This window comes from Anguilla anguilla, chromosome 17 (genome assembly GCF_013347855.1).
Source record: "Anguilla anguilla isolate fAngAng1 chromosome 17, fAngAng1.pri, whole genome shotgun sequence".
Classification (NCBI taxonomy): Eukaryota; Metazoa; Chordata; class Actinopteri; order Anguilliformes; family Anguillidae; genus Anguilla; species Anguilla anguilla.
Window position 1 is genome coordinate 2,739,009 of NC_049217.1, and position 15,358 is coordinate 2,754,366.

The window sequence follows — 15,358 nt, forward strand, 5'->3', positions numbered from 1 at the left end:
CATTTTTTGAGTATTGGGACGGACCCCAAGTGAGAAGGGAAACCAGTTTATCTCGGGCCGTTATCTCATCTGCAATTGAATCACGCCTCAGCAAAAAGTCAATAGAGCCTTCTACAGTCAGTTCTCTCATTTCCCCTCCCCAGTAAGTAATCAGCAACAATGAAGTACAAATGATGATTGACAGCGATGTTCCCACACTGCCGCACATGGCTTTTCGTGCAGGTCCACATCTCAGGAACTTGGTCGCACGAAGGCCCGACAATCCTAAATGTTTAAACTGTACAAATCTTAGAACTTGATTTCACTCTGTGAAATCGGTAGCTTAAGCAGGAGGGTGAGCAGTCGGTAAACTCAGGCAGAGGGCTCAGCTCTACTCATCAAAAGACGAAACAGCTCCCATTGCCGAAACCCGGGATCGAGCCAAGGACCTTTAGATCTTCAGTCTAACGCTCTCCCAGCTGAGCTATTTCAGCCACACAGTTTACAGCATTCCTCGGATTTGCCGGGGCTGGGCCTGGTAGGATGGACAGAAATCTTCCACCAGGGCTCCGGTGGGAGCAGAAGCAGCACAAGTTCTGTACAAAGCATGCTAAAGTATGTCGGACTTGAGTAAAATTGCAACAGTTTCTTTAAAAAATACTTTAATGCGTTTACCCTCTCAACAATTCTTGCACAAATACAAGACATTGCAATTTTGAAGATACTGCACGTCTGCTGTGTCATTTTTGATATGGAACGAACAGAGCCACTGTCCTTGCTCCACATGGCTTTGTCTGTTTTGAGAGCACCATTACCAAAATGCTTGCCTGCTATGCTATACTTCTCCCTGGTATGCCTCTTCTAGTGTTAAGTTGTTTTGTTACCCAATTTAGCAAGCTGGCTATCATCACATATTAATGGCAGATATAGTCAGCTATTTAACCTTGCTGACAGAATAATTTTCGCTGCATTGTACCAAAAACAACTGCGTACAAATAGGTTAAATGATTTTTAGCTGATAAGCATGCTTCCATTTTTTACCTAACATGAGCTTTTTGGGGTCATATAAATGTGCGACATTGGTTAGAAATGTTGCCATTAGTTATCTTAAAACTATCACTCCTCAACTGTATTGTGCTGGTGGCATTAATATCTTTGCTAAGGTTAATATTCAGTGAAACATCTGGCTGCTTTTAAAGATGAACTGCAATGTTGATACAGCAACGCTACAGGTTCCATGTGTGAAAGGGGCTCATGATTGACAACGATGTTCCCACACTGCCACAGGCTGCTCTCAGTGCACAGAACTGCAGACATGCAGCACACCTTTTTATAGTGTCGAGCGTAAATGTTTTTTTTCACCTTTCTGAGCCGTGGAAACTATGTTTACGCACAAAAGGCGCAAACATTTTTTAAAGCTTAATCATAACAATAAAAAAGTTTTCAGTAGTTTAGGCTCAAAATAAATGACAGGTTAGAACATGAACTTAAATCGATATCTGATGGGGGTATCAGAGTCTGGCTCCATTTTAACGGTGACAGTGTTAGTAACCGGTTGTGTTATGTAGGGGGCTTTGGTTTGAGGGGGGAGCAGTGTTACTAGTGACTAGGGACTCCTGTGTAGTGCATTGTGAGGAAGGTTGTGCATCAGTCTGAGATTGCTCTTTGAGGTCTGCTCTTGGGATTAGAGTGGGGGGATGGGGGGGAATAGAGTACGATGGTGGTGGTGGGGGCGCGGTGTCCCTAGCCCTGTTGGCATATGAGAGGGGGCAGTCTCGGTACAGATGTCCCCTCGCTCCGCACAGATTACAGGGCTTGGGGTCACGGCATGCCCTGGTCTCGTGTTCACCTCCACAAGTTCTACACTTAACCACTGTGCAGGCTGCAGCTAAGTGACTTAGCTCGCCGCAGTTCCTGCACAGCTTGGGCATGCCATGATAGAAGACCACGCCCCTATTTCTCCCCAGAGTGATTGTGCTGGGGATATGACTTACTTCCCCCACTGCAGAGGGATCAGTTTTCTGTTGAACCAACCATCTCCAAGCCCCAGTCCACACACCATCCTCATCCAGGACCTTTCTGGCTTCAGATTTTACAGTGGCATACCTGTCCAACCATGTTGCCACATTGTGGTCCTGTACAGCCTCGTTATAAAACTGCACAGTGACCACTTTGGACTCCGTGTCAGACCGGGGCTCAACTGCGAAGTTACTAAGGGGACTCCTATCTTTTCCCTCTCTGTTCCAGAACCTCTCCAGGACATTTGGATTTTTGAAGCTAACTTCAAATATATCTGTGGAACCAGGAACCTTTACCAGGCAGTTCAGGTCCGCATGCACAAAGCCCATGGCTCTCTGGAGCACTGCCCGACTAAATTCCAGGTGGGTCAGACCTGTCACTCTCGGCTCATTCCTGGCTGGGTCTGGGGCAGCTGCATTGTAGGCCCTCCAACAGTTGCTGGCTGACAGACGCCCACTATGGCTGCGCCTTCAACCCCCTGTCCTGCCGGATGGTCTTGGTTGGTGCAGCTGCCCCCCGCTTCTTCTGCCCGAATCCAGGTGAGTCTGACGGCATTGTGGCGGCGCATGCCTGGTGCCATCCTCCCTCTCTCCGTGTCCAGACTCCAGCTGAGGACAAAAGGAACACAGGACAGCACTCAGGAGTTGGTTGCCCGTCCCTTAGAACTTGACGTGCAGACAAAGAGGGGCCGACAGTAGCTCCCCCCTCTGCGTGGGGACCTCCCTGTACTGCAAGGTGCCAGGCATTGATCCTCAATTGAGGTCTCAGAAGACACCGTCCATTCCAGGAGGTGCACTGGTCCTTCTGTCTGCTCCTTGAGCTCGTCCTCCAGGTCTGGCCTGTTGGTCCTGCTGCTATCTGCTTTCCCCCAAACGCTTGCGGAGTCCGGCCTTTTCCGCCGGTCTGGAGTTCCATCACAGCTGTGGTCAAACCACTGGTACTGTAGTTCCCCACCAGACCTTCAAAAGAGAGGAATAGATGAGAGACAATCCACCAGAATATGAGGCGAAAGATTTGTGCTGAATGAAGAGAAACCCCAGCACATGCCAAGAAAAGCAAAGTAGCAATAATCACGCCTCGGATGCACCTCATAGGCAACAATACTGCCGCTGTGCAAAGTTTCTTCTATAGTTTCTCAGTTACAAACTACAGAAATTGTTCCTGAAAGTATAGTCTTAACATCTACCTGCTACACATTGAGATCCAAGTAAACTAGAAACTGATTTCATACATGATTGCCCTGCACGATGCTCTTTGTGTTCACCACAAGATTTTCGTTCATGTTTTAGACATTTTTTTGGCCTAAAGCTGACAATTATTAGCTTTTAACATTGTAGGTTACTACACACGACGTTACACTGTAAATAAATATTTTATAAGTAGCATTATCTAGCCTATATATATATATATATATAAGTTTTAAGAAACTTAAGTAATGATGAAAATCATTGATGAAATTCAATTTATGCTTGCATAACAGCTTATATCCATTATTCCGTTGATCAATTACTTGTACATGTTCCGGGTTGCAAGTAATTTCCACAATCAGCATGTCATTGCAGTGCGTACGTTGAGTCCAAATGATATAAAACATGTACCTGATCATTGAATATATTCAGCCAAACGTCACCAGTATTAACTGTAGCCACTGATGTGTGGATACAGGTGTTTTTGAACAAATACAACCGACATAATTATAGGTTTCATATGCTATTCTAATGCCAAAAGAGAGGCAAGAGTGAATACATTTTGTATGTAAGACCAGGAGAAGTTCATTTTGCAACAGTAGTAGTAATTTATTTTAGTCCTTATTAACAATTTTCCAACAGTACATTTAGAAGAAAGTGTAGAAAATATGTTTATTTTCGAGGTGGCTATAAGGTATTGTCTTGTTTATAATAAATTTAAGAAATGTAAAAAACAGTCACGTAATTTTCAATCTACGCTTTCGTTGTGCATATCAACTCGTGGCTACGACTTTATACCTCCGAACACCGCTCAGGAGCATGCGTACAATGGCGGGGAAAACAAGCAATGGACTTCGCGACTATAGACATCGTGACTAGCGGGTGACTCTGCGTATCAACTGAATTGTACGGACTTGTAATTGCATGTGTCAGGATGCGTGGGGGGGTTGGACCCAAACGCAGAGGTCAAAAACACAAAACTCCAAATGAAGGGAAACAAAGACTTTACTAAATCAACAGGGAACAAACAAAAGGCCACGAGGGGCAAAACCACAAACACAAAAAGATACTTAAGAACCTAAAAAAAACCAAAACAGAACACAGGCAGGGCGGAACACCGGCAGGACAGAAAACACACAAGGCACAAGCGGAACCGAAGCGGGCAGAATACATACATTCAGGAGAGAACACAAGTGGAAACAAACACAAGGAAACCAGAACATAGACAGGAACGCATGGAGCAGATTTGAGGAGGGGCGCACAGAACAACCAGACATACCGCAAGAATCCAGCACCTGAGTTAAGCAAGAGGGCAACTTAAATAGAACACACTGACGAGACACAGGAGGGCACCATGAACAATCAGGCCACGGAAGGGGAAGGGAAAACGAGACAGCCAGAAAACAATGATTAGACAATTGGAAACAATCATACAATTAACACAGGGGGAGCAGGACACAAAACAGAAGTGTTTTGGCGGCCCAACAGGGAAAACGCAGACAGGAACGCAGGACCATGACAGCATGCTACCATGCAATCCTTCAAAAAAATCTAAACACTCAGAAAAAGGAAACCTAATACGAAACAAGCCTACCTATATTTTAACTAATAATCACAAGACAAAATTATTTTAAGAATATTTACAATAAATACTGTGTTCCTTAAAAAAATAAACAACAATACGTGTGCTCGGGTTGGGGTGAAGAGCGGGTGCCCCTCCTAGGGGGGTGGACTAGCGACATAGCTCAGGAGGTAAGACCGATTGTCTGGCAGTCGGAGGGTTGCCAGTTCAAACCCCGCCCTGGGCATGTCGAAGTGTCCTTGAGCAAGACACCTTCGCTCTGGCGAATGAGAGGCATCAATTGTAAAGCGCTTTGGATAAAAGCGCTATATAAATGCAGTCCATTTACCATTACCATTTGGACTATATGATGAGTTCTTTCCAGTGGTCCACCCCCCATTTCTCTCTCGCCAGGTCCTTGTTCTTTCGGAAGTCCACCAGTACGCCATCCTGGAGGAGGTTCTGTATCCTCCTCCTGAGAGTGACCAGGTCCACTGATGTTTTTTGGTAGACCTTGATGTTTCTTGTCTCCCACAGGACCTGCCTGACGGTGTTGATGATCCCCCACTGACGCTGGAGCTCCATTGTCTTTAGTCCGTCTCGGGGACCATAGAGGACTCTCTCAGCCGTCAGGGAGGACCTCGGCAGCAACCTGTTTTGGGAGACAGAGGAAACAACAAGGCCCCAGACCCGCCTAGCCACGGTGCACTCCCAGAACAGGTGGTTAATATGTTCCGAGTCAGTGCAACCGTGGGGGCAGCGCTCAGTGAGGGCTAAGTGCCTGCGGTACATAAAAACTCTTGTGGGGAGACACCTGTGAGCTGTCATCCAGGCAATGTCTTTTTGTTTGTTGGTAAGACACTTGTGTGTCACATTTGCCCAGATGACTTGCGGGTCCCAGGCCGGCCCTGACCTCAGGAGCGTGGCAGTCTCGTTAGATCTTAAATGAGCCATGATGATTTTATAGCTCCACGAGGTCAGGCCAGCCCTGGGCAATCCCGTCCTGAAAGCAAAGTCCTTCAGGGCCTGATAGACATAGGGGGGATCCCAGCTATACGGTATGGTGAGGTCCAGCACACCCAGGCCCATTGCCCGCAGGAAGGGGGTGGCATAGTACCTGGCAAAGGCACCAGAGGCCTTTCCCACCTTCCCAGCGTTCTGGACCAGGGCGGCCAGACCTTGCACCATAAGAATTGTAACTATGTCCGGGACCCCCCGCCCCCTATTCCTCTCCTCTTTGAGGAGGGTGGCTCTACTCAGTTTCTCCATATTGCTCCCCCAGACAAAGCGAAAGGCCAACCTAGCAATATGTTTGCTGGTGGCCTTGTCTGGGGGAAACACCCTACCCACATAGAGAAGAATGGGCAGGACAATTGCCTTCAGGACAAGGATCTTACCCGCCATGGTCAGGGGCCGCGCACTCCAGCTCCTGCGTACAGGGAAGGAAACGGTTAGAGGCTCACTATAATAGGGAGACAGAAACAGTTTGCTCTTGTCCCTGTTGACCAGGGCGCCAGTGGCCGCACAGAAGTTGTCCAACACCTTGGTGGCACAAGCGATGGAGCGACTATCCGTGGCGACGATGGTGATGTCGTCCATGTACGCCATCAACTTTAGCTGCTCTCCCCTAGCCCCCGGCAGCGGGTAACCCGCCACTCCAGGGCTGGCCCTGATGGCCTGGAGAAACGGTTCTAGGTAGATGACGTACAGGAGAGATGAGAGAGGGCACCCCTGCCTGACGCCAGACCTGATGGCAAACGGGTCAGAGGGCTGCCGGTTGACAACCACTCTGCCCGTTATGTCAGTCAGGCAGATCTTCGTCCAACACCGGAGGGGGCCAGGGATGTTCATTCTCTCCAGCACTCTCTCCAGGCACACATGACTCACCCGGTCAAATGTCTTCTCCTGGTCGAGACTGAGAAGGCACAAGGGGGACCGCCGCTCCCCGGAGTGGATGATTAAATCCCTCACGAGGAGCAGGTTGTCTTTAATGGACCTCCCCTGCACGCTGCAGGTCTGGTCCGGTCCGATCACCGATGTAATCAGGCCTTGGAACCTCCTCATCAGCGCCTTCGCCATGATCTTATAGTCGACTGAGAGGAGGTTGATCGGTCGCCAGTTACGGAGGTCCTTCAGGTCCCCCTTCTTTGGGACAAGAGCTACTAAGCTCTGTCTCAGTGAGGCCCCCAACCGCCCCTCCCTGTACGCCGCTCTGAAAACTTCAGCCACGTCCTCCTTCAGGAGATCCCAGTAAGTTTGGTAGAACTCGGCTGGGATTCCGTCAGGACCCGGAGCTTTGTGTTGCTTGAGGGAGAGCACGGCCCGGGTGAGCTCCTCGGTGCTCAACTCCGACTCCATCTGCTCGTCACCCAGACGTCTGTCAAGGCGGCCCAGGAAGGTGTCCATGAGAGCCCTGTCGGAGGGCCTCTCACTATAAAGGCCCCCGTAGAACTCCCCGGCCACCTCCCGGACCTCCGCCTCTTCAGACACCACCACACCTCTGTTGTTGTAGAGAGACAAGATGTTATTAGTCTTAGACCGCGCCCTGCGGAAGAAAAACCGTGTGCACTTCTCATCCTCCTCGAGGCCCTGGAGCTTGGAGCGGAAAGTAAATTTTTTCCGCTCTTCCCGGTAGAGGGTGGTGAGGCTCTGCCGAGTCCGTGCGATTTCACTGCTAACATCCAGGCCTCGGGACTGGAGGAGGCTCAGTCTCTGGAGGGCAGCATTGTGATGTACAAAAACTGCCCTCCTTTCCTTCGCCTTCCTCCGCCCGACTGCCCGGAAGTAGCCTCGCACTCGCTCCTTCACCATCTCCCACTACTCCACCGGGGAGTCAAAGAGGTGTTTTAGACTCACCCACTCCAGGTAACGTCTCGAGAAGGAGAGTCGCACCTGGGGGTCTTGGAGATGGCTGGTGTTCATTCGCCAGAGCCCCTTACCCACGGTTATAGGTTTCTTCCAGGCCAGGGACACGGTCACCATGTGGTGGTCCCGACCTCGAAATCGGTGACGAGGATTCGCCCACTCTCTACGATGTTGCTTGATGTTATATGTACATAGGGATTTTTCACCAACGTGCCGACCCCATCAGCTCTGGCGATGTTAGAGCCAGACCAGAGAGAGTCTCCCATTCTCCATTCCTCCCCCAGAACGCCATCCAACTCCCGGAACAGAATGCCACATTCCTGGAGCAGGATGACGTCTGAGGGGACCTGAGACAGAATGGAGAATACTGTGTGTCTTTTGGCAGGGTCTCTGATGCTTCGTGTGTTTAGTGATGAAATTGTTAGTGAATGTGCCATGAGTTTTATTGTTGTGTATGATTTATGAACCGATGTTGCTGTTTGCGATGTCCTTGCAGATTTTGTTGAGTTTTTGATTGACGATGTCCTGGTTATTGAGGCGCCTACTCACCCCTGGACCATGTGCACTCACAGGCCTCCCCTCCTGACTGCCTGGGAGGTTCCGTCCTGGAGAGGTGGGGGCAGGTGTTCTTGCCCCAGGCTTCCCCCCAGTCCCTGGAGGGCCCTGAGAGGAGGATGATGCTCCAGATCCTTTAACAGGGTCTGGACCGGAGGCTGGCTGGTCCCTAGTGATTCTAGGGTGGGCAGTGATGGTAGTTTGTAGGATTTCATTGTGATATATGGGCGGTGGTGTAGGTGGTTTTGTAGGGCGGGGAGGGGGCTCAGGCCTGGCTGTAAGTTGTGTTCTATGTTCCGGTTTGGAATGTAGCTGTGTCGATTGTTTTGTAGGTTGTGTTGTCTGGCGAACTATTGCTGGGTTGGGAGGTTGACTGGGAGGTTGTTGTTTTGCTGTGGTTGGGGATCTGATGCGTTTGCCCTTTCTTTTTTTGATTTTTTGCCAGGGTGTAATAGAATAGGATTCTGATGTTGAGGAGTCTGACTCCAACACCACAATGGGGGTGTCGGAGTCAGGCTCCTCCTTGACCGTGACGGGTTTGGTGGGACCTAGTTCGGCAGGGGGAGCTGTGGAGTTGGGGGTTCCAGGGGTGGTGATACCGCGGGTAGGGTCTTGTGCTGTGGTCTGTGCATGTGGGGGTGGGCTTCCAGGCTGGGAGGGGGTAGGAGTGGGTGGTCTGGTGCGTGGCATGGGGGTGGGCGGGGGAGGCGGTGGGGCCAAAGGGGGGGCAGCAGATAGTGGAGGGGGCGCGGTGCTCCTAGCCCTGTTCGCGTACGAGAGGGGGCAGTCTCTAAAGAGATGCCCCCTCGCTCTGCAGAGATTGCAGGGCTTTGGATCACGGCATGCCCTGGTCTTGTGCTCGCCGCCACACGTCTTGCACTTGACCACTGTGCAGGCTGCGGCTAAGTGACCTAACTCGCGGCAGTTCCTGCACAGCTTGGGCATGCCGTAGTAGAACACCACACCCCTATGTCTCCCCAGCGTGATGGAGCTGGGGATGTGGCATACCCCCCCTGGTGCAGAGGGGTCGGGTTTGAGTTGGACCAGCCATTTCCTGGCTCCGGTCCAGACTCCGTCCTCATCAAGGACTCTCCGGGCTTCGGATTTAACAAGACCATACCTGCCCAACCACGTACTCATGTCGTGGTCCTGTACAACCTCATTATAGAACTGTACAGTGACCACCTTGTTTTCCGTGTCGGACAGGGGCTCTACATCGAAATTACTGAGGGGGGCCTTACCCTTCCCCTCTCTATAGAGGTTCCAGAACCTCTCCAGGATATTTGCAGTCCGAAAACTTATCTCAAAGATATCTGCATTACCCGGAACCTTCACCAGGCAGTTCAGGTCGCCAGGCACAAAGCCCATAGCTCGCTGGAGCACTGCCCGGCTAAATTCTAGGCAGGTCAAACCTGTCACTCTCCTGTTGCTGTTTGGGGCCACGGCATTGCTTGCCCCCCCAGTAGCTGCTGGCTCAGCGGCGCCCCTTACGGCTGCGCCCTTCGCCCCTTGTGCCACCTGGGGGGGGCCACTAGCACCGCTGCCCCCTTCTCCGCTGTTCTGGAAGGTCATCCGGACGGCGTTGTGGACATCGGACTCCTGGCTGCACTCCCGAAGCCATCCTCCCTCTCCCTCAGGCCGGACCTAAGCAGGTAAAGGGAAGAAGCACAGGTACAGCGCTAAGCGGTTGCTGGTCCTGTCCCAGGGGGACCAAACGTTGCCGCACCAAGGGAGCTGGTCGGAGATCAGCTCCGCAAGGCGCAGTGGGACCTCCCTTCCGGCAGATGGCGCCAGGCGTTGATCCAAGTAGCTGGTCTCACTGGATCCGGGCACCGCCACCAGTCGTTGGGGGGAGGTCCTCGGGTCCCCCTGTCTGCCTGCTCCTCTGGCCTCGTCCTCCGGGTCCACCTGATGGTCCTGCTGCGGTCTGGAGAGCAAGAGAGGAGAGCCAGGAAGCGAGGGCGAAGACTCGGCAAAGCTGGGATGGCCCGGAGAGCGAGCCGCTACGGGCCTTCTCTCCGGGCAGCGCTGAACTCCCCTCTGGACTCTGGCGTTGGGCGTTCCGCAGCAGTGGTGTAGGTCCCCAGATGGCAGGAGTCTTCTGGCAGGGGGGCTCCTGAGAGCAGGTCTTTCATCTGTGAGTGGGGGGTTCGGCAGGTCGTGGTCAAGCCACTGGTACCTGCTTCCCCCCAAAAGCTGTCGGGTCCGGCCTGGTCCGCTGGTCAAACACAGCGGTGGTCAAGCCACTGGTACTGCGCTTTTCCACCAGACCTTCAGAGGAGAGGGAGACAGAGAGAGAAAAGGAGAAAAGAAAAGAGAGACACCTGCTCAAATCACACCCCAGCACATCCCTCGTCTCACACCTGGTAAGCGTGAGACGAAAGATTTGTGCCTGATGAAGAGAAACCCGGGCCCCCTCTAGAGCCGTTTGTCCATTTTGGGCTACTGTAGAAACATGGCGGTGCAACATGGCGGCCTCTGTGGAAGAGGACCCGCTCCCCAGTGTTGGGGAGTAGTGAACTACATGTAATTAAATTAGTAGTTTAACTACATTTTGCAGTAGCTTGCTGGTAGTTCAACTACATTCATATTTGCATAGTGATTCAAGTAGTTAAATTACTTTCTTGCCATTTTTTGTGTAGTTAACTACTGAAACTACAAACATTTTTGAGTCATATAAGGAAAGAAATTATTTTTAAATTTTATTTTACCTTTGCTTCTCTACTGTAATTGAACTGCCTATGGCCAGCCCCGCCCCCTTTTTTTTCATCTTGACCGCTGTGAAAGCATGCCCAGACAATGCATTCATTAGGCAGCCACCACCACATACTTGACCTTTGTGTAGTGCATGTACAAAAGGGTTCACCATGGCCATACTTGAGCAAATACATGACACTGACTAGCTCCACCGACAAAACGTAAGTTTTTACTTGTGAGCTATGCAAGCCAAGAGTATATACACTCTCTACTGCAAAGATGTTAAAAACAAATCTAAGAACACATATAAAGGTGAATGTATTAACATTGACTTTGCTAGCCAATTTAGCAGTTTAGATAAGTTAGCCACATTGTAATGTTACATACAGGCAAGTGATTTAATTCAGTGAACGTTAACGTTAGTCTAATTAAATAAAGTCTGTAGCATTAATTAGTCTGACAACAATTATGTTCTATCGAAAACGAACATGTCGCTAACCAGCTAACGTCAGGTTTGCTGACATAAAGCAAACATTAGCTAACGTTAGCTGACCTAGTCATACTGTTCTCATGATTTATTTTGCCGCCCATACAATATGGCGCAATGCACTTAATCACCTACTATTTGATCACAATCACCTGAGTTTGCTGACTAAGGTGTCTGCAATCAATCCAATACTATGAATAGCTTAGCCAGAATCATTCAAATGAAGGTCTGGCTAGGCTGAGGTTGGCTTGCTGTTCTTTTGCCATTTTATTTAAAGTTGATCTGGTGATATAGAGGGTAATTCTATGGACCACTGTAAATGTCATGCTATTTTATATTAGAAGTTACCTGGCTAATGGAGTAATCCTGCTTGGTGCAATACCCCCACCTGGACTCTAGTTTCTGGAAGGCAGGTGTCTGACTGATGGACATTATATACAAAACCAAAGCTGACATGCCTTGCACTTTCCCATGAATAGTGGGGTTATTTTTTTTTTTTTTTTTTGGGGGTTATGTATGACCTGTGAACAAGTGGGCACTTTTTGCAATAAACTCAATTGAGTGGCATTTTTTTGCTGGCATGTGACTTTTTTGTATTATACTTTGTTATAATGTCATATCACATGTACATTGTCAATTTGATCATTTTTTTACAAAGTAGTCTGAACTACTTTTTCTAAGTAGCTTTAGTTAACCAAGCTAGATTTCTACCTAGGGTAGCTTTGCTGTAATTCAACTTCTTCCAATGTGAAGTAATTGGTAGCTTGCAAAGCTATGCTTTCAAAGTAGCTTCCCCAACACTGCCGCTCCCTATGTAGATATAAAGGGCTCATTCTAAGGTAACGAAAACACAACGATTCTTATTTTCATGGGATTATACACTAATTAAAGCATAGCCTACTTATGAATATTATATTCAATGTCTGCCAAGTCCGTTCCGCTAGATGCCACTAAATTCTACACACTGCAGCTTTAAATTGTCTTCGATATAAACACTAAATATTGGCTAACTAAAACGTAATGCAGTATAGGTGCATCTCCATTGTAATATAACTTGCATAAATAATCTTCAACCGTTAGTAAAGTAACCACTCAGAACGCATCTCCTTCTTCCGAGATCTTCACAAAATCGGAACGGTCATCAAAGATAGAGAGCGATTGATTTAAATCAACGCTCTCTATCCGCTTCGCGCTCAGAAGAAGACTCATTGCTTCGTCATTGTGGGTAGCGAGACCAAACACTTCCGAAACGCATTTCTCAGTTGTAAACTATAGAAATGATCCCTGAAAGTATAGTCTTAATTTACTCATGTTACTCGTCAGGAACCCTTTAAAGTATCAACTGGTTTCACCTACGGTTGCCCTGACTGATGCCCTGACGGTTTCACCAAAGTCTATAAACACAGCAGTGCGCATCCGTGTGCTATCCATGCTTTGACACATTGCAATTCAATTGGCAACTCACTCCAAACCAGCTGTGTTAATACTGAGGGAGTTTATTTAGTGAAAATGCATGAGAGTTTGGCAGTTTTGTCTGTAAGCGTTTAAAAGGTGCAGGAGTCGTAGGCTTACTAATCGTGTGCTTCTAAAGCGGATGTAGTCAAATGTAAACACAATTCCACCAAAAGTTTCATCAAAGGCATTTATATTTCCCCCGTGGCAAACGATTGACGCAGTGCCTTTAACGCCCCGCAGTGGTTAGGTATTTCCCAGTAAGAATTACACTGGCAAAGCTTAATCCAAAATATGAAAAAAATTCAAAATCATGAGCTTTCTTTTGCTGATAACTAGTAGCTTTCATCATTGTACTGCACGCAACGCATATTCTACAAATAAACATTTTTTTCAGCAGTTTTGGGTGGCCAACATTTTAAAGTCCCTTGCATAGTCAGGGAAACAACAAACTCATTCATATATCGCAGTTAATTTGTAGTTAACATTCAGCAATAGATGTCACGATGTGGGGAGTACACTTTGCTTTATATGCAAAGCTGTAGTACTTTTACACCTGAGGTGGCCAATCCTGTTCCTGGAGATCTACAATCCTGTAGGATTTTAGTCCAACCCAACCCTAAGCGCACCCCATTCAACAGCTAAAGATCTCGTGGAGCGGCTAATTAGTTAGTTAGTTAGGATTCAGGTGTGTCCAGTCAGGCTTGAAATGAATATCTACCGTAGAACTTCAGCAACCGGGTTGGAGAGCCATGTCTTATCCGAAAATGGCCGTTGCGTATACAGGTTTTTGTTTGAGCCCAGAACCACACAATCTGATTTATGTAATCATAGTATCAATCAAGATATTGATAAGTCAAAAAGTATCTTAGTGCGTGGCTAAAGTTAAAACCTTCATCTATAAATTAACCAAGTCTTACTTGAAAGCATACTTCATTCGCCACGTATCCGTAATTAATTTTTCAGCATACATGATTCAACAAGACCAACAGTTCCATCAGATCATCGATCAAAACAAAAAAATGGACATTTAAAACTCAATTTTTTGACCACAAGCAGGTTAACCACTCAGAACGCATCCCCTACCTCCGTATTCTTTTCAGAATCGAAACGGTCATCAATAATAACAAGCAATTGATCAAATCAACACTTTCTATTCGCTTCACGCTCAGAAGGGAATGCATTATCTCGTCATTGTGGGTAGCGAGACCAAACACTTTCGAAACGCATTTCTCAGTTATAAACTATAGAAATGATCCCTGAAAATATAGTCTTAACGTTGTAATGGTACTCGCCGGGGTCCTTTCAAATATGCAACTGGTTTCATTTACGGTAGTCTTGACCGATGCATTTCTGTTTCATCAAACTGTGTTTATATAAATACACCGGTGGGACACACGATTTTGGCTCGTACACCACCAACCGAACACGTAATTTCTGTACACATAACAAAGACGCTGAATAGTAGTTCACACATAGGACTTCTAATGTGCTTTTACGTATCCCCGTTGTGAATGATGCCAGCAAATAAACCAAGCTACACGAAAAGAAATCAGCATCAAGGCCTAAAACAACCCATTTTGGGAATTTTAGTAAAATGGCCATATCAAACACATTCTTTCAAACTAAATTGTTTAGAATAAAATCGAAACGAAAACATTTCATTAAAAAATAGGGGAAAAGTGTTTGGTTCTTTGACTATTAAATATTCTGTGGGAAAATGCTCTGTCTATATTTTTTGAACTGGAAAACTAAATTCAATTAAAATAAAATAATGTGCTAATATGAACCGCAGTTCGTCTGTTTTCATTTTCGGTACTAACCGTCAGCTGTTTTTGGTAAACTGGATTTTTTCCACACTAATCTTTATCCAACTAAATTCTCAGCTCACTGGCTTATCCTTCACGAACGACCGTTCTCATTTCACTAGTTAGCAAGCTGAACCGAACGTTCGGCCGTGTTTCAGTTCAGTGAATGGGACTATGCAGTCGGACCTGCGGTCAAGCACTAAACGGTTCGGAGCAGAGGCGTACTAGGGGGGGTGACACCGAAATGACTGACAATACATTTTTTGTGCAGTGTTTTGTGTAGCGACGGGTTGAACAGCTAATTTTTCCTTTACTGCCGGTTGATTTAATTAGCGGTATTAATGTGAGGAGAAGCGCTTTGTCGTTTCAATGTATAACACGCAATTCCTCGCGCCCACACCGCCAGCTGAGCACCACCCCCCCCCCCCCCCCCCCCCCCCCCCCTGCCCCGACAATTTCTTCACACTGAACTAGTTACTCTCCAGGCACCGATTTTTTTCCTGAGTCCAACAAAAGATATAAGATTTATTTCACTCCAATTTGGTCCGCATGGTTTTACGTCACAGTACTCATAACTGCTTATACGAGCACACCCGCTCATGAACGAGCCTCGTTATTGACTCATCCATGCAGAAAAGGGTTGAATTGAGAGTTTCCTGCACAGAACCGATGTTTCAGACTACGTAGAGTATTAAACCATGACCTAGGATTACAAGAATTGTAATCTGAGCTTTAAGGGCAGTTTACT

The 15,358-nt window shown here is 47.7% G+C and overlaps 3 non-coding genes across 3 annotated transcripts; all 3 read right to left on the reverse strand.

The window, feature by feature from the left end:
- Nucleotides 1-400: 400 nt before the first annotated feature.
- Nucleotides 401-473, reverse strand: trnaf-gaa. Its single transcript has one exon. It is a non-coding gene; the product is annotated as a tRNA-Phe (tRNA).
- An 11,964-nt stretch (nucleotides 474-12,437) lies between these two features.
- On the reverse strand, nucleotides 12,438-12,650 carry LOC118217445. The gene has a single exon (XR_004763202.1). It is a non-coding gene; the product is annotated as a small nucleolar RNA U3 (small nucleolar RNA).
- Nucleotides 12,651-13,865: 1,215 nt separating this feature from the next.
- On the reverse strand, nucleotides 13,866-14,077 carry LOC118217444. The gene has a single exon (XR_004763201.1). It is a non-coding gene; the product is annotated as a small nucleolar RNA U3 (small nucleolar RNA).
- Nucleotides 14,078-15,358: the final 1,281 nt, after the last annotated feature.